Source organism: Scyliorhinus torazame, chromosome 10 (assembly GCF_047496885.1).
Source record: "Scyliorhinus torazame isolate Kashiwa2021f chromosome 10, sScyTor2.1, whole genome shotgun sequence".
In the NCBI taxonomy this organism is placed as follows: domain Eukaryota; kingdom Metazoa; phylum Chordata; class Chondrichthyes; order Carcharhiniformes; family Scyliorhinidae; genus Scyliorhinus; species Scyliorhinus torazame.
This window is the reverse complement of record NC_092716.1, coordinates 66,920,724-66,943,764: the sequence shown is the minus strand read 5'-3', so window position 1 is coordinate 66,943,764 and position 23,041 is coordinate 66,920,724. Positions and strand designations below refer to the sequence as shown.

At 49.7% G+C, this 23,041-nt stretch overlaps 1 protein-coding gene and 1 long non-coding RNA gene across 2 annotated transcripts in view; one reads left to right on the top strand and one right to left on the bottom strand.

Moving 5' to 3' along the window:
• Positions 1–22,771, bottom strand: part of adcy7 (adenylate cyclase 7) — a 244,168-nt gene extending 221,397 nt beyond the window's left edge. Inside the window, exon 1 of the mRNA XM_072518226.1 lies at positions 22,541–22,771. The gene's annotated coding sequence lies outside the window, so the exon portion shown is untranslated. The remainder of the gene's footprint in view (positions 1–22,540) is intronic.
• Positions 1,066–19,161, top strand: LOC140384823 (uncharacterized). The gene is made up of 2 exons (XR_011933152.1): positions 1,066–1,458; positions 18,918–19,161. It is a non-coding gene; the product is annotated as an uncharacterized lncRNA (long non-coding RNA).
• Positions 22,772–23,041: the final 270 nt, after the last annotated feature.

The following is a 23,041-nucleotide window of genomic DNA, read 5'->3' as shown; positions in this document are numbered from 1 at the left end:
TGATTATTGGGACGTTTTTCCTGAGGAGTATTCACCATCATAGAAATAACAATTAGCACTTGTGGTGCAATATCACAATGAAAATGATGTACCAAACAAACATGCTTTGAGTAAAGTCCTTGGTGGCATTGAAATGGCTTAATACTTTAGACCAGAGCTGTAACTGAGCTGAATACTAATTTCCCAGAATGCATCAATACCAGTCAGTTTTACCAATGGAATATTATTCCTTCAGCTTCCAGTGCTTTCTACTTCACAACTTTTCTTCAAATAATTTTGAAAAACAAGAGGTAAGAGGTTAAATGCTATCAGGTGAATTTCATATTGGGTGTTTCTTCTCAGAAAAGGTTGTATGTGTCAGAGAGTGAGAAAAAGCAAGTGAGCTCTGATAACTCAGCTACAGCAGTTTTTACATAGAAATACGTAAGTTAGAACACAAAAAAGTGCTATTCAGCCCAAGTCAACATTTACCCTCCATGCAAACAGTAAATTTAATCAGATTTACCCACCCTATTTCCATAACCGTTTAGCCCATTTTCCTTTAACTACCTATCCAGTCTAATCTAGAATATTGACATTGTAACGTCAGTTACTAACACGAGAAGGGAATTCCGTGGTCTCAAAGACATGTGCATAAAAGCTTTTTCTGCTTCAGATAAGTTCCATAAATTTCAAAAAGTGCACTAACAGGCAAGAAGAAAATGGCAGTTACCTCTATTTTCAAGCCAATTAATTATTAATCTGTGTTTTATTGGCAGCCAAGGTAACTGCTAATTTTTAACAGCTGTGAGGGGGAAACGACGAATAGAAAGGCAGACAATGCTTTTCCTCATTTTAATTTGATATATTTCCATGGACCAAATAAACAAATTAAATTTGTAATGTAAACAAAGACCAAGAAGGTTATACTGAGTGTTCTGATCTCCGATGGACAGCTGAGGCACGGGTCCCAGCTAATTCTGGGAGTTTTGGGAGGGTGGGTATATCCAGTCCGGGCTGCTACACTGGATCACAATATGTGTTTTTTAAAAACATTTTTATTGCAAAATATTTTCTTCTGGTGACGTGGATTTGCTGAGCGGACGCACGAAAAGTGATTCTCCTCCTGAAAATTTGTATTTAGGTACTTTAAACTCGAAATCGCCCGCTAGAATCAGGAACAAATACTCCTCACTCTCTTCCAACAACGTCAAGAATAGTCATGCCGACCAGCAGCTGCTCCAGGGGATGATAAGAAGGAAAAGGCAACAAAAGCCTGGAGAGGCGAACTGAGGAGACGGCAAATCCGCGGGGCGACGAAACCCTGCCACACCCGACCGAGAGGGACCACCAGGCTGCACACCGAGCCCCTCCTCCCCGGTGAGCGGATGGAGGGAATTCCTTATGAAGGAACTCCAGGGCGCCATTAAAGCCGATATAACAAAGGAAAACCCCGGAGTGCAGGGGCATGTCCACATGGTAAGTATGGTTGATCCCGCAGGAGGGGGGGGATAGAAGCCCCCCACCAAAATAGTCACCTGGAACGTCAGGGGGCGTAAAGGCCCATTGAAAAAATCCAGAGTCTTTGCCCACCTGAAAAATATGAAGGCCGACATAGTCTTCCTCCAAGAAACACACCTGAGGGAGAAGGACCATTGCTGGTAAGAAAAGGCTGGATAGGACAGACCTACCGTTCATGCTAGGAGACGAGAGCTAGGTGGGGGTGGCCATGCTGCGCAATTAGAGGACACTGTGTGCAGCGACGAGAGCAGTTACAGACCAGGAGGATAGTACGTCGTGGTTATTGGGATCCTGGAAGGGGCACCGGTAGTCCTTGTTAACGTGTACTCTACCAACCGGGGTGACACAGAGTTCATAAAGAAATCCATGGTGGACAAACCCGACACACACACACTGACTGATTATGGGGGGAGACTTTAACTATGTACAAGACCCAGGGATACACAGATCAAACCCCAAAGTGGGGCAATAATCAATCATGGCGAAGGAATTAAACACCTTCATGGAACAGATTGGAGCTGTGGACCCATGGAGGTTCACACACCCAGGGGAGAACGAGTTCTCCTTCTTCTCCCAGGTACACAGAGTATATACCAGGATCAAATTCTTTATAGTAGGGACATTGGTGCTCCCAGGGGTAGTAGGAGTGGAATACTCCGCAATTGTAATCTTCGACCACCCACCACGCTCCACAATACATGGATGTGAGGTTGGAGATGGGCCGGGCCCAGCGCCCCACATTGATTGATTGTCACGTGTACCGAAGTAAAGTGAAAAGTATTTTTTTGCAGCCACATGCTGGTTAGACCAGGCAAAACAATGTCACAGACCATAAACGGGTACATTACCAATAACCAGAATGGGAAGGTCTCACCCTCCATGTTCTGGGAGGCGCTGAAGGCTGTGATCAGGGGCGAAATTATTGCTTACAATGCGCCAGAGACAGGGAAGAGAGGGCGGCTAGGGAACAACTGGTCAACTCCATACTGGAGATAGACCGGCGATACTCCGCCGCCCCGACCGTAGAGCTTCTGGCAGAGAGGAAAAAGCTACAAATGGGCTTTGACCTGCTGTCAACAAGGAAAGCAGTGCAACAACTCCACCAGACATGGGGGACCTTCTATGAACACGGAGACAGAGCCAGCTGCCTGCTGGCTCACCAGCTGAGGAAGCAGGCAGCCACAAGGGAAATAGCGCAGGGTAGGGACAACAACAGCAGGCTGGTAGCCAAACCGGTAAAGGTCACTGAAGCATTCAAGGCCTTCTACCAGCGGTTGTACACCTCGGAACCCCCCGAGGGGGACACGAAGATGGAGCAGCTCCTCGAAGGAACTTGACATGCCGGTCGTGAGGGAAGATAGTAGACAGGGCCTGGACGCACCATTAGAACTGGGGGAAGTCATGGAGGAGATTATCTCCATGCAGGCAGGAAAGGTGTTGGGGCCGGATAGATTCCTGACAGACTCCTTGATGCACTATCAATTACGATGAGACGAAAGTAGAGAGTAATCAAGGCTTTATTAAGCAGAGATGTGTTGTCTCCTGCGGCTGCTACTAGAAATGGTGGCAGCTCGGTGAGCACACATATTTATACTCTGGCTACTGGGCGGAGCCAGCAGGCAGGGATCTACCCCCGTACCTGTAGTACAGGAGTCTTACCGTATTACCTCTAATACACGTATTATACAAACAGTGGTGACTACCACATTCACTCCCTGTTAAAAAAGAGTCTAGCGGGTGTGGTGGAAAAACTATTTACAAGTATGTGAGAATTTAACGTTTTGCAGTCTTTTGAAAATTTACAAATTTAGCCAGTCGGGTGCCTTGATCCTCCGCTGTGAGTGCCTCGGTCCCGGTGGTGATGCAGGCACCGGCTTGGTCGCCTGTGACTCCGGGACCGTGTTGTCCTCATCTTCATCCCCGGGTGGAACCAGTGGGAGGGCGGACCGACCTGGGGCGGGGGCTGTAGTGAGGTGCACTGGGTGCAGGGTGGGTGGCGCCGGGGCAATCAGAGGGGGGGTGTTGAGTGGTGTGGGGCCGTGGGTGGGGAACCAGCTGGTGCCAGGTCCCTGAGGGAGACTGTATCCTGGCGGCCGTCGGGGTGCGCCACGTAGGCATACTGCGGGTTTGCATGCAGCAGCTGTACCCTTTCGACCAACGGGTCCGCCTTGTGGAGCTGCACATGTTTGCGGAGGAGGACGGGTCCTGGAGCTGCCAGCCACGTTGGGAGCGAAACCCCGGGGGTGGACTTACTGGGGAAGGCAAGGAGATGTTCATGGGGGGTTTCATTAGTCACAGTGCAGAGTAGCGATGGGATGGAGTGGAGCGCGTCGGGGAGGACCTCCTGCCAGTGGGAGACCGGGAGATTTTTAGACTGCAGGGCCACCAGGATGGCCTTCCAGACCATCCCATTCTCCCTCTCCACCTGCCCTTTTCCCCGGGGGTTGTAGCTGGTCGTCCTGCTCGAGGCAATGCCCTTGCTGAGCAGGAACTGACGCAGCTCATCGCTCATAAAGGAGGATTCCTGGTCGCTGTGGACGTAAGCGGGGAAACCGAACAGGGCGAAGATGCTGTTGAGTGCTTTAATGACCGTGGCAGACGTCATATCGGGGCATGGGATGGCGAAGGGGAATCTGGAGTATTCATCAACCACATTCAGGAAGTACGTGTTTCGGTCGGTGGAGGGGAGGGGCCCTTTGAAGTTCATGCTGAGACGTTTAAAGGGGTGGGAGGCCTTCACCAGGTGCGCTCTATCTGGCCGGTAGAAGTGCGGTTTGCACTCTGCGCAGACTTGGCAATCTCTGGTGACAGCCCTGACCTCCGCAATGGAGTAGGGCAGGTTGCGGGCCTTTATGAAGTGAAAGAACCGGGTGACCCCCGGGTGACAGAGACCATCGTGTAGGCCCCGGAGCCGGTCCACTTGTGCGCTGGCACATGTACCTCGGGATAGGGCATCGGGGGGCCCGTTGAGCTTACCGGGGCGATACAAAATCTCGTAATTGTAGGTGGAGAGCTCGATCCTCTACCTTAAAATTTTATCATTTTTGATCTTGCCCCGCTGCGTATTATTAAACATGAACGCAACCGACCGTTGGTCAGTGAGGAGAGTGAATCTCCTGCCGGCCAGGTAATGCCTCCAGTGCCGCACAGCTTCTACGATGGCTTGAGCTTCTTTTTCGACGGAGGAGTGCCGAATTTCGGAGGCATGGAGGGTGCGGGAAAAGAATGCCACGGGTCTGCCCGCCTGGTTGAGGGTGGCGGCCAGGGCGACGTCCAATGCATCGCTCTCGACCTGAAAGGGGAGGGTCTCGTCGACCGCGTGCATCGCGGCCTTGGCGATGTCGGCCTTGATACAGTTGAAGGCCCAGCGGGCCTCAGCTGTCAGGGGGAAAACTGTGGAGTGGATGAGTGGGCGGGCCTTGTCCGCATAGTTAGGGCCCCACTGGGCGGAATAGGAGAAAAACCCCAAGCATCATTTGAGGACCTTGGGGCAGTGAGGGAGTGGGAGTTCCATGAGGGAGCGCATGCGGTCGGGGTTGGGCCCTAGAACTCCATTTTGCACCACATAACCAAGGATGGCTAAGTGGTTGGTGCGGAACACGCACTTCTCCTTATTGTACGTGAGATTAAGGAGTTTGGCGGTGTGGAGAAATTTGAAAAGGTTAGCGTTGTGGTCCTGCTGGTCATGGCCACAGATGGTGACGTTATCTAGGTACGGGAAGGTGGACCGCAGCTCGTACCGGTCAACCATTCGGTCCATCTCACCTTGGAAGACCGAGACCCCGTTAGTGATGCCGAAGGGAACCCTAAGGAAGTGGTAAAGGTGGCCGTCTGCTTCGAACGCAGTGTATTGGCGGTACGCCTTGCGGATGGGGAGCTGGTGGTAGGCAGATTTCAGGTCCACTGTAGAAAAGACCCGGTACTGTGCAATCTGATTGACCATATCAGATATGCGTGGGAGGGGGTACGCGTCGAGCTGCGTGTACCGATTGATGGTCTGACTGTAGTCAATGACCATCCAGTATTTCTCCCCAGTCTTTACTACCACTTGGGCTCTCCAGGGGCTGTTGCTGGCCTCAATAATGCCTTCCCGCAGCAGCTGCTGGACCTCTGACCTGATGAAGGTCCTGTCCTGGGTGCTGTACCGTCTGCTCCTGGCGGCGACGGGTTTGCAATCCGGGGTGAGGTTTGCAAACAGGGAAGGTGGGTCGACCTTGAGGGTCGTGAGGCCGCAAACGGTGAGGGGCGGTAGGGGTCCGCCGAATTTTAGAGTTAGGCTTTGGAGGTTGCACTGGAAGTCCAGGCCGAGTAACAGGGCAGCGCAGAGGTGGGGGAGGACGTAGAGCCGGAAGTTGCTGAACTCTACGCCCTGGACGGTGAGGGTGGCGATACAGTACCCCCGGATTTCCACGGAGTGGGATCCGGAGGCCAGGGAGATTCTCTGGGTAACAGGGTGTACCGCGAGGGAGCAGCGCCTTGCCGTAGTGGTGTGGATGAAGCTTTCCGTGCTCCCGGAGTCCAGAAGGCAGGATGTCTCATGCCCATCAACTTTCACTGTCGTCGTCGCGATTGCGAGGTTGTGCGACCGGGACTGGTCGAGCGTGATGGAGGCGAGCTGCGACTGGTGTTGGAAGGCCCCAGGCTGGTCGGCGGCGGAGGAAGGCGATGAGTGGCCAGATGAGGTGTTCGACAAGCAGGGGTCCTGAGGCGTCGTCCAAAATGGCGCCGAAGATGGCGGCGCCCAGGGGGCGCATGCAGCGGGCGGCGGTGAAGATGGTGGCGCCCACGGGCCGCACGTGGGCTCCGGGGACGAAAATGGCGCGCAGGGGTCGCACGTGAGGGGGTGTGGGAACAATGGGCCTGGATACAGCGGCGACCGACCGGGCCTGGCACACCGCAGCTAAATGTTCCTTCTTCCTGCAGGCCTTGCAGATTGCGTTCCGCGCCGGGCAGCGCTGCCGGGAGTGTTTTGTCTGGCCATAGAAGTAGCATTTGGGCTCCCCTGGAGTTGGCTGGCTGCCGCGCAGCGCAGGCTTTGGGTTGGCTGGGGGCGGCCGCTGGTGGGGTCCATGATGTCCATAAGGGCGCTGTGTGGTCGGGGGCGTACGACTGTACGTTACGGGAGGCAACAGTCAGTGAGTTTGCGAGTTGCCTGGTTGCCGCAAGGTTGAGCGTACCCCCTTCTAATAGGCGCTGGCGGACGTACGCTGACCCCATGCCCGTAACAAAAGCGTCACGGATTAAAAGTTCAGTATGTTCGACTGCCGAAACTGCCTGGCAATCACAGTTCCTCGCCAGGATGTGCAGGGCATGCCAGAAATCATCTAAAGACTCACCAGGGAATTGCTGTCTTGTGGACAGGAGGTGCCTGTCGTACAGTTTGTTGATTGGGCAGATATAATGTTCTTCCACCATTGCTTCTGTGTAAGTAGGCACATCCCGGATAAGGGGGAAAATATCGGAGCTCACCCGTGAGCAGAGGACCTGGAGTTTCTGTTCTTCCGAGGGTTGGTCCGTCGCGGATCGGAGGTAGCTCTCGAAACAAGCGAGCCAGTGGACGAAGGCCGAAGCAGCGTTGGCTGCTTGCGGGTGCAGCTGCGGGCGATCAGGCTTGATGCGCAGTTCCATCGCTGTCATGTCTCTGCTTAATAAATTGATGCACTATCAATTACGACGAGACAAGAGTGGAGAGTAATCGAAGCTTTATTAAGCAGAGATGTGTTGCCTCCTGCAGCTGCTACTAGAAATGGTAGCAGCTCGGTGAGCACACACATTTATACTCCGCCTACTGGGCGGAACCAGCAGGCAGGGATCTACCCCCGTACCTGTAGTACAGGAGCCTTACCGTATTACCTCTAATACACGTATTATACAAACAGTGGTGACTACCACACTCCTAGAAACAATTTGTTCCAGCATTATACCCTCACTTGTGGGAGATGTTCACAGACTCGCTGGTAAGGGGCTCCCTGCCTCCAACACTGGCACAAACCTCAGTATCGCTGACATCCAAGAAAGACAAAGACCTAACCAAGTGCGGGTCCCACAGACCTATCTCGCTGCTCAATGTAGACCCGTAAATTCTAGCTAAAATGCTGGCAAGACGGCTGGAGAGCTGCTTAACAAAGGTGGTCGCAGAGAACCAGACGGGGCTTTGTCAAGGACAGGCAGCTAACATCAAACATCAGGCGCCTGCTGAACGTGATAATGACCCCATCTGGGGGGAGAACACCAGAAGTGATCATCTCCCTTGACGCAGAAAAGGCCTTTGACAGAGTCAAGTGAAAGTACCTCATAAAGGTACTGGAGTGGTTTGGGCTTGGGTCGGGGTTCACCGCCTGGGTGAAGCTTCTATACAGCACGTACATGGCGAGCGTTAGGACAAACACTACCAGCTCTAAATTCTTCCAACTGCCCAGAGGCACAAGGCAGGGATGCCCGCTGTCCCCACTGTCGTTCGTCCTGGCAATCGAGCCACTGGCCATTGCCCTCAGAACGGCAAAAGGCTGGAGATGTATCCAGACAGGAGGCAGAGAGCATAGAGTCTCTCAATACAGATGACCTGCCCATTACATCTTGGACCCCCCAAGCCAGTATGGAAGTGATCATGAAGCTCATGAAGGAGTTTGGAACCTTCTCGGGCTACAAACTCAACTTGAGCAAAATCTTCCCGGTGAACCCACAAGGGAGTGGGACGGAGCTGGAGGGATTACTGTTCAAACAATCCCAAAACAAATTCCGCCCTAAACAGGGTGAACTCCACTTCTACATGTGCAGGGCTGAGCCGAATGCAGCTAAAGATGATGCACAGAGCACACCTAACCAGGCCCGAATGAACAGGTTCTTCTCGGAGGTGGAGGACAAACTGTGTTAGGGTGGCCTGGCCAACCACACCCGCATGTTCTGGGCCTGCCCCAGACTTGTCGGGTTCTGGACAGCCTTCTCCGTGGCAATGTCCAAGGCTATATGGGTGAGGCCGGTCTCACAACAGCCAGAACTCTTCATGAGGAGGGGTGCCAACATCCTAGCCTTTGCCTCCCTAATCGCCCGCCAAAGAATCCTGCTCGGCTGGCAATTGGCAGCACCGCCCACTTCCTCCATCATCCCACATCCACCTTCCTCCACTCCAATTGTAGACTGGCTGTCCGACCTGTCGGTATGCCTGAAGCTAAAGAAAATAAAATTCACCATTCGCGGGTCAGAACAGGGCTTCCACAAGACGTTCACCAACTTGTTCCAAAACCTGTTTGTAGCTAGCAACCAACAGGGTGGGTGGGGAGGGGGAGAGGCGCAGGCGAGCCACAAAACGCAAAGGAAAAGGGAGGGGAGGGAGGGGGAGGCAAAAGCCCACAGGGGGGGCCATGGGATACAGGCAGCATGGCTGCGGAGGACAGGCCCGAGGATAAGAGGGAGAAACAGGGATAACACCAGCATGTTGGCAGATACACGCACGGCCAATGTCAGAAACCTAACCAGGGTAGAACTGCCAGATAGAGTCTGCAGACACAGGGTGGGAGGGGATGACTATGTAAATAGTCAGAAGATTCCTTGTTTGAATAATTATATTTTCTCTTTCTGTTTTGTGTGTCTCTGCTCGCTTCTCCGAGGGAGCTCAGTAAATATGCAAGCATTAACCTTTTGAGATTACTGTGATTACTGGATTATGTATCATAAAAATATAAAAATCAACAATGACATTTTTTTTAAATTACAAAGCAATCCAATAGAATACAAATAATTTGTTATTTTTAATGAAATAATAACAATAACCCTGTACCACCCCATCCCTCCCCAACCTACCCCCCAATCCCCCCCACCTAGATGCTGGCCATCAACAAGCCCTTAAAGAAGATGATGAATGGCTTCCACCTAGAATAGAACCTTCCTCCGACCCTCAAATGGCAAACTTAATCTTTTCCAGTCTCAGAAATGCTGACACATTCCCCAACCGCACCGAGGCCTTAGGCATCGCTGACAATCTCCAACCAAGTAGAAGGTACCTCCGGGCTATCAGAGAGGCGAAGGTCAGGACATCCACCTTCCTCCACTCCAGGAGCACGGGCGAGATCGCCACCAATGGGCACGGCTACAGCCTGACCCTCACAATCTCCGATATAATGTCAGAAAAGGAGACCCAGAACTCAAACGACTTAGGGCAGGACCACAACATGTGTGAATGGTTCACCGGCCCCCTCAGACAACCCAGTCCTCTATTCCGAGGAAAAACCCAGTCAAACACGCTGTAGTCAGGTGCGCTCTGTGTTTTGGCAGCACGGTGGCACAGTGGTTAGCACTGCTATCTCACAGCACCGAGGACCCGGGTTCGATTCTAGCCACGGGTCACTGTCTCTGTGGAGTTTGCATATTCTACCTTTGTCTGCGTGGGTCTCAGCCCCACAACCCGAAAGATGTGCAGGTTAGGTGGAATGGCCACGCTAAATTGCCCCTTAATTGGAAAAAAAAGAATTGGGTACTCTAAATTTAAAATGTTTTAAAAGTGCGTCCTGTGACCTATCAGACTCGATGAACTATTAAACTATATCAGACTCAGCCTGGCACATGATGAGGTGGAATTTAGCCTATACAAAATCTTGCTCCACACCCTTCCATCCAGCCGCAGGCCCAGCTCCTCCTCCCACTTCCCTTTTACTTCCTCCGACGGTGCTCTCCCTGTCTACAACAACCCTCCATTTATATCAAATATCTTCCCTCCCCTATCTCATCTTGAGATAGCATCCTGTCCTTAGTGCAGGTCCTGGGAACCGAGCGGCCTGCCCAACACGACAGGTTCCCGCCGGCGCCATCCACACCTGGTTGATGCCGGCGGGAACAGCGCGGGAACGCTGGGGGGGGGGGCGGCCTGTGGGGGGGGGCGAGGGGGGTTCCTGCACCGGGGCGGGGGGCTCAAAAGAGGTCTGGCACGCGATCGGTGCCCACCAATCGGCGGGCCGGCCTCTCTGAAGGAGGACCTCCTTTCCTCCGCTGCCCCGCAAGATCGATCCGTCATTTTCTTGCGGGGCGGCCGCAGGGAGATGACGTTTACGCGACGCCGGTCACGTCATTTACGCGCCGCTGCTTTTACGCGGCGCCAAGGCCCAGCGCGCGTAAATGACGCGGCGCCACTCCTAGCCCCCCCCCGGGGGCAGGAGAATAGGGGGCTGGGAACAGCCTCCGACGCTGGAGTGAAACACTCCGGTTTTCACTCCGGCGTCAGGACTTAGTCTCCCGATGGGAGAATTGCGCCCAGTGTGGGTGAATTTGCGGCATGAGTTGGTACCTGTGACTTCGATGTTTTGGTCATTTCGGAGACATGGATAGAGCAGGGAGAGGAATGGTTGTTGCAGGTGCTGGGGTTTAGATATTTCAGTAAGCTCAGGGAAGGTGGTAAAAGAGGGGGAGGGGTGGCATTGTTAGTCAAGGACAGTATTACGGTGGCAGAAAGGACGTTTGCTGAGGACTCGTCTACTGAGGTAGTATGGGCTGAGGTTAGAAACAGGAAAGGAGAAGTCACCCTGTTAGGGGTTTTCTATAGGCCTCTGAAAAGTTCCAGAGATGTAGAGGAAAGGATTGCAAAGATGATTCTGGAGAGGAGCGAAAGCAACAGGGTAGTTGTTATGGGGGACTTTAACTTTCCAAATATTGACTGGAAACGCTATAGTTCGAGTACTTTAGATGGATCCGTTTTTGTCCAATGTGTGCAGGAAGGTTTCCTGACACACTATGTAGATAGGCCAACGAGAGGCAAGGCCATATTGGATTTGGTACTGGGTAATGAACCAGGACAGGTGTTAGATTTGGAGATAGGTGAGCACTTTGGTGATAGTGACCACAATTCGATTACGTTTACTTTAGTGATGGAAAGGGATAGGTATATACCGCAGGGCAAGAGTTATATCTGGGGGAAAGGCAATTATGATGCGATGAGGCAAGACTTAGGATGCATCGGATGGAGAGGAAAACTGCAGGGGATGGGCACAATGGAAATGTGGAGCGTGTTCAAGAAACAACTACTGCGTGTCCTTGATAAATATGTACCTGTCAGGCAGGGAGGAAGTGGTCGAGCGAGGTTACCGTGGTTTATTAAAGCAGTCGAAACACTTGTCAAGAGGAAGAAGGAGGTTTATGTAAAGATGAGACATGAAGGTTCAGTTAGGGCGCTCGAAGTTACAAGTTAACTAGGAAGGACCTAAAGAGAGAGCTAAGACGAGCCAGGAGGGGACATGAGAAGTCTTTGGCAGGTAGGATCTAGGATAACCCTAAAGCTTTCTATAGGTATGTCAGGAATAAATGAATGACTAGGGTAAGAGTAGGGCCAGTCAAGGACAGTAGTGGAAGTTGTGCTTGGAGTCCGAGGAGATAGGAGAGGTGCTAAATGAATATTTTTCATCAGTATTCACACAGGAACAAGACAATGTTGTCGAGGAGAATACTGAGATTCAGGCTACTAGACTAGAAGGGCTTGAGGTTCATAAGGAGGAGGTGTTAGCAATTCTGGAAAGTGTGAAAATAGATAAGTCCCCTAGATAGCTAGGGAGGAGATTGCTGAGCATTTGGTTTTGATCTTTAACTCATCTTTATCTACAGGAATAGTGCCAGAAGACTAGAGAATAGCAAATGTTGTCCCGTTGTTCAAGAAGGGGAGCAGAGACAACCCCGGTAACTATAGACCAGTGAGCCTTACTTCTGTTGTGGGCAAAGTCATGGAAAGGTTTATAAGAGATAGGATGTATAATCATCTGGAAAGGAATAATTTGATTAGAGATAGTCAACACGGTTTTGTGAAGGGTAGGTCGTGCCTCACAAACCTTATTGAGTTCTTTGAGAAGGTGACCAAACAGGTGGATGAGGGTAAAGCAGTTGATGTGGTGTATATGGATTTCAGTAAAGCGTTTGACAAAGTTCCCCGTGGTAGGCTACTGCAGAAAATACAGAGGCATGGGATTCAGGGTGATTTAGCAGTTTGGATCAGAAATTGGCTAGCTGGAAGAAGACAAAGGGTGGTGGTTGATGGGAAACGTTCAGCCTGGAGTCAAGTTACTCGTGGTGTACCACAAGTATCTGTTTTGGGGCCCCTGCTGTTTGTCATTTTTTTAAATGATGTGGAGGAGGGCGTAGAAGGATGGGTGAGTAAATTTGCAGATGACACTAAAGTTGGTGGAGTTGTGGACAGTGCGGAAGGATGTTACACGTCACAGAGGGACATAGATAAGCTGCAGCGCTGGGTTGAGAGGTGGCAAATGGAGTTTAATGCAGAAAAGTGTGAGGTGATTCATTTTGGAAGGAATAACAGGAAGACAGAGTACTGGGCTAATGGTAAGATTCTTGGCAGTGTGGATGGCGATCCGCTGGCGAGTGCCCCAGCAGCCCATAATTCACCCATACCCACCATCATAGCTTCCGAAGTCAGATTGGCCTTCCTGAAAGTGAACCCTCGGAAGGCGACGGGCCCAGACGGGATCCCTGGTCGTGCACTCAGAGCCTGCGTGGACCAGCTGGCAGAGGTATTCACGGACATCTTTAACCTGTCCCTACTCCACTCCGAGGTCCCCACCTGCTTCAAGAAGACCACCATCATACCGGTACCAAAGAAGAACCAGGCAACGTGCCTCAATGACTCCCGACCAATGGCCCTGACTTCAGTCGTAATGAAGTGCTTTGAGAGGTTGATCATGAAGCGCATCACCTCCATACTCCCAGAACGCCTCGATCCACTGCAATTCACATACCATCGCAATCAGTCCACAGCAGACACCATTTCCCTGGCCCTACACTCATCCCTAGAGCATCTCGAAAACAAGGACTCCTACATTAGACTCCTATTTATTGACTACAGCTCCGCCTTCAACACCATAATCCCAGCCAAGCTCATATCAAAGCTCCAAAACCTAGGACTTGGCTCCCCACTCTGCAACTGGATCCTCGATTTTCTGACCGACAGACCACAGTCAGTAAGAATGAACAACAACACCTGCTCCACAATAGTCCTCAACACCGGCGCCCCTACTCTACTCCCTGTACACACACGACTGCGTGGCAAAACTTGGTTCCAACTCCATTTACAAGTTTGCTGACGATACGGCCATAGTGGGCCGGATCTCGAATAATGATGAGTCCGAATACAGGAGGGAGATAGAGAACCTAGTGGAGTGGTGTAGTGACAACAATTTCTCCCTCAATGCCAGCAAAACTAAAGAGCTGGTAATTGACTTCAGGAAGCAAAGTACTGTACACACCCCTGTCAGCATCAACGGGGCCGAGGTGGAGATGGTTAGCAGTTTCAAATTCCTAGGGGTGCACATCTCCAAAAATCTGTCCTGGTCCACCCACGTCGACGCTACCACCAAGAAAGCACAACAGCGCCTATACTTCCTCAGGAAACTAAGGAAATTCGGCATGTCCACATTGACTCTTACCAACTTTTACAGATGCACCATAGAAAGCATCCTATCAGGCTGCATCACAGCCTGGTATGGCAACTGCTCGGCCCAGGACCGCAAGAAACTTCAGAGAGTCGTGAACACCGCCCAGTCCATCACACGAACCTGCCTCCCATCCATTGACTGCATCTACACCTCCCGCTGCCTGGGGAAAGCGGGCAGTATAATCAAAGATCCCTCCCACCCGGCTTACTCACTCTTCCCACTTCTTCCATCGGGCAGGAGATACAGAAGTCTGAGAACACGCACGAACAGTCTCAAAAACAGCTTCTTCCCCACTGTCACCAGACTCCTAAATGACCCTCTTATGAACTGATTTCATGAACACTACACCCTGTATGCTTCATCCGATGCCAGTGCTTTTGTAGTTACATTGTATATGTTGTGTTGCCCTATTATGTATTTTCTTTTATTCCCTTTTCTTCTCATGTACTTAATGATCTGTTGAGCTGCTCGCAGAAAAATACTTTTCACTGTACCTCGGTACACGTGACAATAAACAAATCCAATCCAATCCAATCCAATGAGCAGAGAGATCTTGGTGTCCATGTACATAGATCCCTGAAAGTTGCCACCCAGGTTGAGAGGGTTGTTAAGAAAGGCGTACGGTGTGTTAGCTTTTATTGTAGAGGCAACATGAGGTCATGTTGCAGCTGTACAAAACTCTGGTGCGGCCGCATTTGGAGTATTGCGTGCAATTCTGGTTGCCGCATTATAGGAAGGATGTGGAAGCATTGGAAAGGGTGCAGAGGAGATTTACCAGAATGTTGCCTGGTATGGAGGGAAGATCTTATGAGGAAAGGCTGAGGGACTTGAGGCTGTTTTCGTTAGAGAGAAGAAGGTTAAGAGGTGACTTAATTGAGGCATACAAGATGATCAGGGGATTAGATAGGGTGGACAGTGAGAGCCTTTTTTCATGGATGGTGATGTCTAGCACGAGGGGACATAGCTTTAAATTGAGGGGAGATAGATATAGGACAGATGTCAGAGGTAGGTTCTTTACTCAGAGAGTAGTAAGGGTGTGGAATGCCCTGCCTGCAACAGTAGTGGACTCGCCAACACTAAGGGCATTTAAATGGTCATTGGATAGACATATGGACGATAAAGGAATAGTGTAGATGGACTTCAGAGTGGTTTGACAGGTCGGCGCCGAGGGCCGAAGGGCCTGTACTGCGCTGTAATGTTCTATGTTCTATTGTTCAGAAACCAGGCAGCACTTTATTTCGTGATTATATATGTTATATAGTTATCACTTCTTGGCCTTTTGGTTGAGATCAAGCATGAGATCAAGCCCAAGATGAGGTACAATGGGCGGGATTCTTTGTTTGCCGACACCAAATACGTGAAACGCGAATGGGCAGAGAATAGGTTCCGACTCCAAAATCACACGGGCGATAATTTGCCAGCCAGCCCAAACCGTCTTCCCCAATGCCTCCACCGCGGACGCCACACGTGCGGTGTTGGCCTGGGTGGCACGCATTGCAGCACCACTTCCTGCTTGGACTACTCCAACTGCACTTGCAGGTGCTGGATGCTCACCGACAACCCCTCATGTACTCCTTGGCTCTGCGACTGCAACTCCACCATGGATGGGACTGTGTGTTCCAGAAGGCCGAGACCCATCTGGATGACAGCTCGTTCCTCGGGTTGGCCTGCCCTCCGAGCGTCCGCCCCCTCGGCAGTGCCTACCTCCACCTGCTGTACCAGAGCAGCTGTGTGGTGAGCACCAGAGGGTGCCCCAGGAGCTTCTTCACTAAAGTGCCCAACCGAGGTGAGTGTCTCTGGGATGATGGAGGGTGTTGGAGACAGCTGTAACGGGAAATCTGAATTGAGCTCCGGGGTGTCCTGGGTCTCGGGCAAACAGAAAATGACAGTGTTAGACAGTCCAATGCATGCAGCCCAGGGGGTGGGCAGCTGGTGGCCTCTGTGGCTAGAGCACCCGGCATGTGGTGCAGAGTGGGGATTCGGCCGCCCTCCGGGTTGGTTGGGGGGGGGGGTCGACGTATGGATATGTGGGACTTGGGTTGGTGCCGGGGCACAGTGTTGCCAACTCACTGTGGCCGCCCTGAGGAGGCCGCGCAGTTTCTTCTGGCACTGCTGGTCGGAACAGACGGTGTTGCTGGTGGCACTGACCGCCTCTGCCACCTGCGCCCAGGCGCAACGAAAGGCAGCAGCTGGCAGCCTCCTTCCCGGGCCAGGGTATAGGGCCACCCTCCTCTGCTCCACGGCGTCCAGGAGGGTCTCTAGTTCGACATCGGTGAAATGTGGAACTGCTCTCCTTGCAGTGATCTTGTTGGCTGGGAAGGTGTGTGTGCGGAGTGAAGTGTGTATATGCGGCTGCAGCTTGTCAGCCTCCTGAGTGCCGATCGCGAAACCGGCGAATCCGGCACCATTTCTCATTAGAATCGATTGTGTTCCACATGGCGCCAGTGCTAGCTAGCCCCTTAACAGTAGTGGAATCGGTCCAGGTGTGGCGCCAGTTTTGCTGTCGTGGAACTCCACGAATTCTGCGTGGCGTCAACACCTAGTCTCAGAAACGGAGAATCCCTCCCAATGCCTTTTCTTGCCAGCTTGGATCTTGGATCTTGTGGAGACCATGAATTGGCTTCAATATGAATTTGCATTGCTTTTTTGGAGCTATCAATGAGATGGATTAAGGGTTTGCCCTGCCAACTCTGCACAGTGGCGTTGTAACTTTAAGGATGGGATTTTAAAAATCTGTTAAAACAAAAGTATATGTACTGTATAATTTTGACAGGGCAGCACGATGGCAAAGTAGTTAGCACTGCTGCCTCCAGTGCCAGGGATCAGAGTTTGATTCTGGCCTGGAGTCTAGTTTACATGTTTCCCCTTCTCTGTGTGGGTTTCCTCCGGGTGCTCACAGTCCAAAAATGTGCAGGTTAGGTGGATTGTGCTAAATTGCCCCTTAGTTTGTCTGTGTGTGTGTGTGGCTGTGTGTGTCTATGTCTGTGTGTGTGTGTCAGTGTGTGTGTATGTGAGTATGGCTATGATTGGTATATGTAGTGTAATGCCCCTCAAGCAGGAAGCCGCTCCCGACAGACTAGTGACCTGCTCCAGGAATAATTAGCTACAGAAACAGATGAAAGTCTGACCAATACACCATCAGGGTGCGGAAAGGTTGAGAGAGATAAGGTTCCACAATAAACGAAACAGGGCATTGCATTTCTTTGTAGTCACAATGCAGATTTCAATCACCACAATTTAAAGCTTTTGTGTGAATGCTATCGTAAATCAAGGCATGGACAGCAGTGTCAAACAATGTCAACAGAAAACTAACATGAAATTAGTAACATGATGCAATTTCAGATCTCTTATCTATCGTTTATGACAACCTGTATACCTTGATTTAACAGCCTTGTACATTGCCTTCTATTCTATGATACATGTATGATACTCTTTTCATTCAAACAGTTAGTCTTCTGCCACCTGCACTTGCCATATCAACTGTGTAGTTATTTTTGCATAACAATCACCATATTGTGATAGGAGTGATGGGGAATATTCTTCATTCTTTATTCATAAGCTCCTCACCAATGCAACACAAGGCTCTAACAGATAAGTGGCAGCTTTCACAAACAGAAACAAGGGCAAGATACATTTTATATTTAATTCCATCTGGTAACAAGGAATTGTATTTTTTTTTAAAATCACAATCATATAACTCAAAACAACCATACATTCTTTTAAATTTGTATTGCAGTGGATTGCAAACTCATCAAAGGCTGAGCTTTTCTCTAAAAGATAGATATGCAGTTACCAAAAAGATTCCCGTGTAACATCCTCTGCAAGTAATAAGAGATGTTGATTTCAGATGGTTTCTGAGACCTCCTCAGTGTGAGACACTTCATCAATGGCTCACCAATGGTACTTCAATGCTTCTTAACATATGACAGGTAGGATGATGCAACATCACAATTGTGGTCAAACACATATCCTCATGCTGTCATTCTGAGAACTGTACAACAACCAAGCTAAAATCACTTTCCCAAGAAAAGACAACCTAAACCATCCCTCTGACCAGAAGCTGCACAAAGATAGTAGAAAGTGGATTGTGGCACTACTTTTTACAATTTTCTCTTCCTGCTTCAGAAACCATGAGGGTCACTGTTTCAGAATCAACTGAAGGGGAAAGATTTTCCTTCATGAATTTCATTTTGATACCTCAGAAAAGATAACATTATAGTCTTCGGCTCTTCAGGGTTATCAGAGTACTTTGCAGTTGGCATTTTTACTTTCATTCAAATAGAATGAGCAGAGCTTATCAGAGTTACCAAGGAGATACACAAATATGTCTTAAGTCAACATTAGCTGTCGTGATACATAGAATCATAGAACGGTTACAACACAGAAGGAAGCCATTTGTTCTGCCTTGTCCATTGCCAGTTCACTGCAAGAGCAACTCAGCTACTCCCACTCACCACTTTTTCCTGTCACCTTGCAAAACTTTCTCTTCAGAAAAAGCACAATTGAATGTGCTTCAATTGAATTGAAGCACAATTGAACCACTATGTGTTCAAGCAGAGAGCACTGCGTAAAAACATTTTCCTCATATCGCCTTTGGTTCTTTGATTCAATCCTTCCACCAATGGGAGTAGTTTCTCCCTGACCTCTCACAATTTTGCACATCCATATCAAATCTCTACTCAATCTTCTCTTCTTTAAGGAGAATAACCCCAGTTTCTTCAATCTATTTAAATAACTAAAGTCTCTCAACCCTCGAAGTATTCTCACAAATATTTTCTGCACCCTCTCTAGTACCTTCACATCCTTCCTGAAATGCGGTGCCCAGAATTGGATACAATACTCCAGTTGCGGTCGAAACAGTGTTCAATAAAAGGTCACCATAATTTGCTTGCTTTCGGACTTTTGCCTTGACTTATAAAGCCCAGTATCCTGTAATAAATGCTTCAATTTTCAATGTTTGTGCACATACACCCAGGTCTATTTGCTTCTGTACAGGTTTGAGAATTGTGCCCTTTGCCCTAAATCGTATGGCCCCACCCACGGCGGGAATCGTCACAGGCAGGATGGAGAATTCGACATGCAAGCAAAAGGTCTGTTGACCTCAGGTGGGAATTTCCAGGCCTGCGGCAGGAAGGACCGGAAAACCCTGCCCTTTATTATTTAAATGGCTTCTCCTCATTCTTTCTACCAAAATGTAACACTGATCATTTCTCTGCAAATAAATGTAATCTTCCACATACCTACTCATTCCATCAGCCTGCCTAAGTTTCCTTTAAGACCATCACTGTCACTGTCCTCCTCACAGTTCACAATATTTCCCAGAGAAGAGAAATCCCTCCATCAAAAGAGGAGTCATGCAAGTGACAAGACTACAGAAATGAACTCAATGATTAACTTTTCAGAACCAATCCACACCATGTGAGAGGGCCTTTTGTTTTGCTTGTCTCTACAGATTATTTGCTTAACAGTCAGGTTTTAAACTACATCAGCTCAGATGTGTGAATCAAGAAAGAAACGGGTGGGATTTTCCGGTCAATCCCGCTACGAGACCGGAAATTCCCGCCACAGGTCAATGGACCTTTAAATGGTCCGCCAAATTTTCTGTCCCGCCCACAGCATTTCCCGCGTTGGGCAGGACCCTATATATTTCACCTTGCAAGGTCAGTATGCACTCAAGTTTACCCAATATTTTGCCAGACTATCTGTGGCACAGTGGTTAGCACTCCTGCTTCACCGCTGCAAAGGGACCCGGGTTTGATTCCAACCTCGGGTGACTGTGTGGAGTTTGCACTTTCTCCCCGTGTCTGCGAGGGTTTCCTCTGACTGCTCCACTTTCTTCCCATAGTCCAAAGATGAGCAAGTTAGGTGGGTTGCCCATGCTAAATTGCCCCTTAGTGTCCAAAGATGTGTAGGATAGGTTAAGGGGTTATTAGGATAGGATGGGAGAGTGGGTTTGGGTGGAGTGCTCTTTCAGAGGGCTGGTGCAGACTCGATTGGCTGAATGGCCACCTTCTGCACTGTAGAGATTCTATGGAAATTGATTTAACAGTAATTTGGTGGTATAGAACTTGAATATCACTGAAAAGAGAGACATGGGGCGGGATTCTCCCCTACCCGACGGGGCAGGCCATACCAGCGCCGAGGAGTGGCGTGAACCACTCAGGCATTGGGCCTCTCAGAAGGCGTGGAGGAGGGCTGCGCCGGCGGGGTTGGCACTGCGCCAGCCGGCACAGAAGGGCTTGGCGCCATGCCAAACGGTGCCGAAGGGCCACCGCCGGCCGGTGTGAGTTGGCACATGCGTGGGTGCGCCAGCATGTGCTGGAGTCATCCCAGCGCATGCACAGGGGGGTTCTTCTCCGCGCCGGCCATGGCGGAGGTTGACAGCAGCCGGCACGGAGGGAAAGAGTGCCCCCACAGCACAGACCTGCCCGTGGGTCGGTGGGCCCCGATCGCGGGCCAGGCCACCGTGGGGGCATCCCCTGGAGCCAGATCCCCCCTCGCCTCCCCAAGGACTCTGCAGGCCGCCCATAGAGCAAGGTTCCGCCGGTACGGACCTGGTTTGATTTACGCCGGAGGGACTGGCCAAAAATGGTGGCTGCTCGTCCCATCGCGGGCCGGAGAATCGCCAGGGAGGCCGTTGCCAGCGGCTGCCGACCGGCACGATTCCTGCCCCTGACAAAACGCCGGTGTCGAAGAATTTGGTAGCCGGCATCGGGGCAAGATTCACGCCGCCGCCAGGCCATTCTCCGACCCCGCGGGGGGTCAGAGAATTCCGCCCAAGTTGTTGAAACTTTTCATTCTGCACTCATCAGGGCAAACACAGGAATGGCAAATTTCGAACAATCACAACAATTTACACTACAGGAGAAAAGTTGGCAAGTCGGCTCAGATTGGCCAAGGCTTTGCCATGGAGAAAGCAACAGGAAACTATATGCTCTCCAAACTCCTGGATAATTCAAAAGAGGCACAACGCTTGAACATATTCCTTTTGTTTGCAGAGAACGGGTCCCTGCGTATGGATGTATGTTGTATCTGGTGAGCGTAAATGAGCCACATTACGAGCATGACTGATGATCTTAAATGTGTTGTTATTGTCGCTCTTGGCACACTCAGGATTGTTCAGCAAGTACTTCCCATTCTCAGAACCACATCTAACAGCAGACCTTTTGTTTTAGGATTTGCAAGTGTGGGCTGGTTGAATACAGCTTGTACTCTGCCTATTACAAACAAAGGAACAAGCTGTTTTTTTCAATCAGCCAATCATTGGGTATGGCCGATGTATTTGGCATGGCACTGGCATTAAAATTTATAGACAACCCTGCTTCATGCGGTAGACAGAATGTATTTTTGGACTAACGGCAGCACCTGTCAGTGAAATTGATTTAACTAGGCATACCAGTTATTCATACAATAAAAAAATATTTTTAACTAGCTCAGTACCTGGTATGTATAGGGACTTAGATTTGTACAGTACATGTTTCTAACTATAGTGCAAACACATAATATACAACACATTAAGGTGGATAAGTAAACATTTTATTTAATATGTGCCCCTATAAACCGAATATTAAACAAACACCAGCCTCCCTGGCTTTGTCCACAAGAAAGAGAATAAATTGCACAAGCTGAGGACATTAAAAAGTGGTTTCCAACTAATTAAAGATTGCTGAAGTGTATCCACATTCCAATATAGGGAATCAAGGGAGTGAAATTATACACAGTAAGATCCCACCAATGGCAATGAGATAAATGATAAGAAAATCAGCTTTAAGCGGTGTTGGTGGAGTGACGTTGGTCGGGGGGGGGGGGGGGGGGGACGCCATTTAAGTAGAATCATCGATCACAGTGCAGAAGAGGCCCTTCGGCCCATCAAGCCTGCGCTGACAAAAACATTACGCTAAATCTACACTATTCCCACTTCCCAGAACTTGATCCAGAGCCAATAGTACGGTGGGTGGGTACGTGGAGCTTTGATTAAATGTCTAGTCCAAATCAAAGCACCTCCTTCACTATAGCACTGAAGTATCAGTCTGAATTGTGTGCTCAAGTGACTGGATTGCAATTTCTGTTCAAAGGTGAGGAGAATGTGTTCCTGAGCCAAGGCTGTGACACAGGAAGGCTTGCAAAATGACCAATTTTCTTTTAAAAATTACTTCATTTACGGGTGGACTTTTTTTTTTGCAGATGCTGATTAAAGTACCATTACCAAGGTTACCACAACAATTTTCTTGGCAAAGATGCAATTTTTAGATTTGATCGCCCCGGTATAATTGATGCCTCCAGAGTCACTCTTAAAAGGCAAACCTGGTTGCGATCTCAAACAGTTCCAAAATTGTAACTTCTCTTCGTACTTGCGTAGGAAAGAGTTCTTACAAGTCGACACCAAGTCAAGTCATATATTTAAAGTGAGGTTTTTTAAAAAATATTGCCCAATCTTCTCCATGCACTTTCGACACAAGATAGGATATCACCTTTTTTGACCTGACGTTTATATTCATGTTGTTTTTACATGGGTTTGATCAGCGGATATCTTTCCAAATTCACATCCACTGACACCAAAATCAGAAAAGACTCTAGATACAGGGCTTATGGACATGAAATTATTTAAACTTACCAACCTTTCAGAAGTCTGCCTTTTTGTTTGACTACTTGCCGCTGACAGCAATCAGATTAAAGAGAGTGCTTCCCAATCCCATTCAATTCAACAGGGATGTTTCAAGCGAGATGCACAAATCGGAGCAGCCTCTCCCGGTGTGGACTTGACGTCTGGGCGCAGGGTTGTTTTTAAAAAAAAGTTAAACCTCTCTCTCTCTCTCTCCCACCCCTCACACAACTCTTTTTTCACTTCCGTTTCACAACAACCTGTGCGTTAACCAACAGGAAACGTGCATTTTCAGCTGGGTTTTGAAATGCGGAAATGATTCTTGGTGTTGAGGCAGTAAACTTTGGTGTGTCTGTGAACATTGTCCATCACAGCAGGAGGGGAGGAGAGGCGGCAGGATCTGGGCTCCAGCCCTACAGAGCTGTTGCTTTTGGAGGGATCGTAACCCACAATGTTCCCAATGAATTCTTGTTCTGCACCCCCCCCCCCCCCCCCCGCGCTCCACCTAACTCTAATT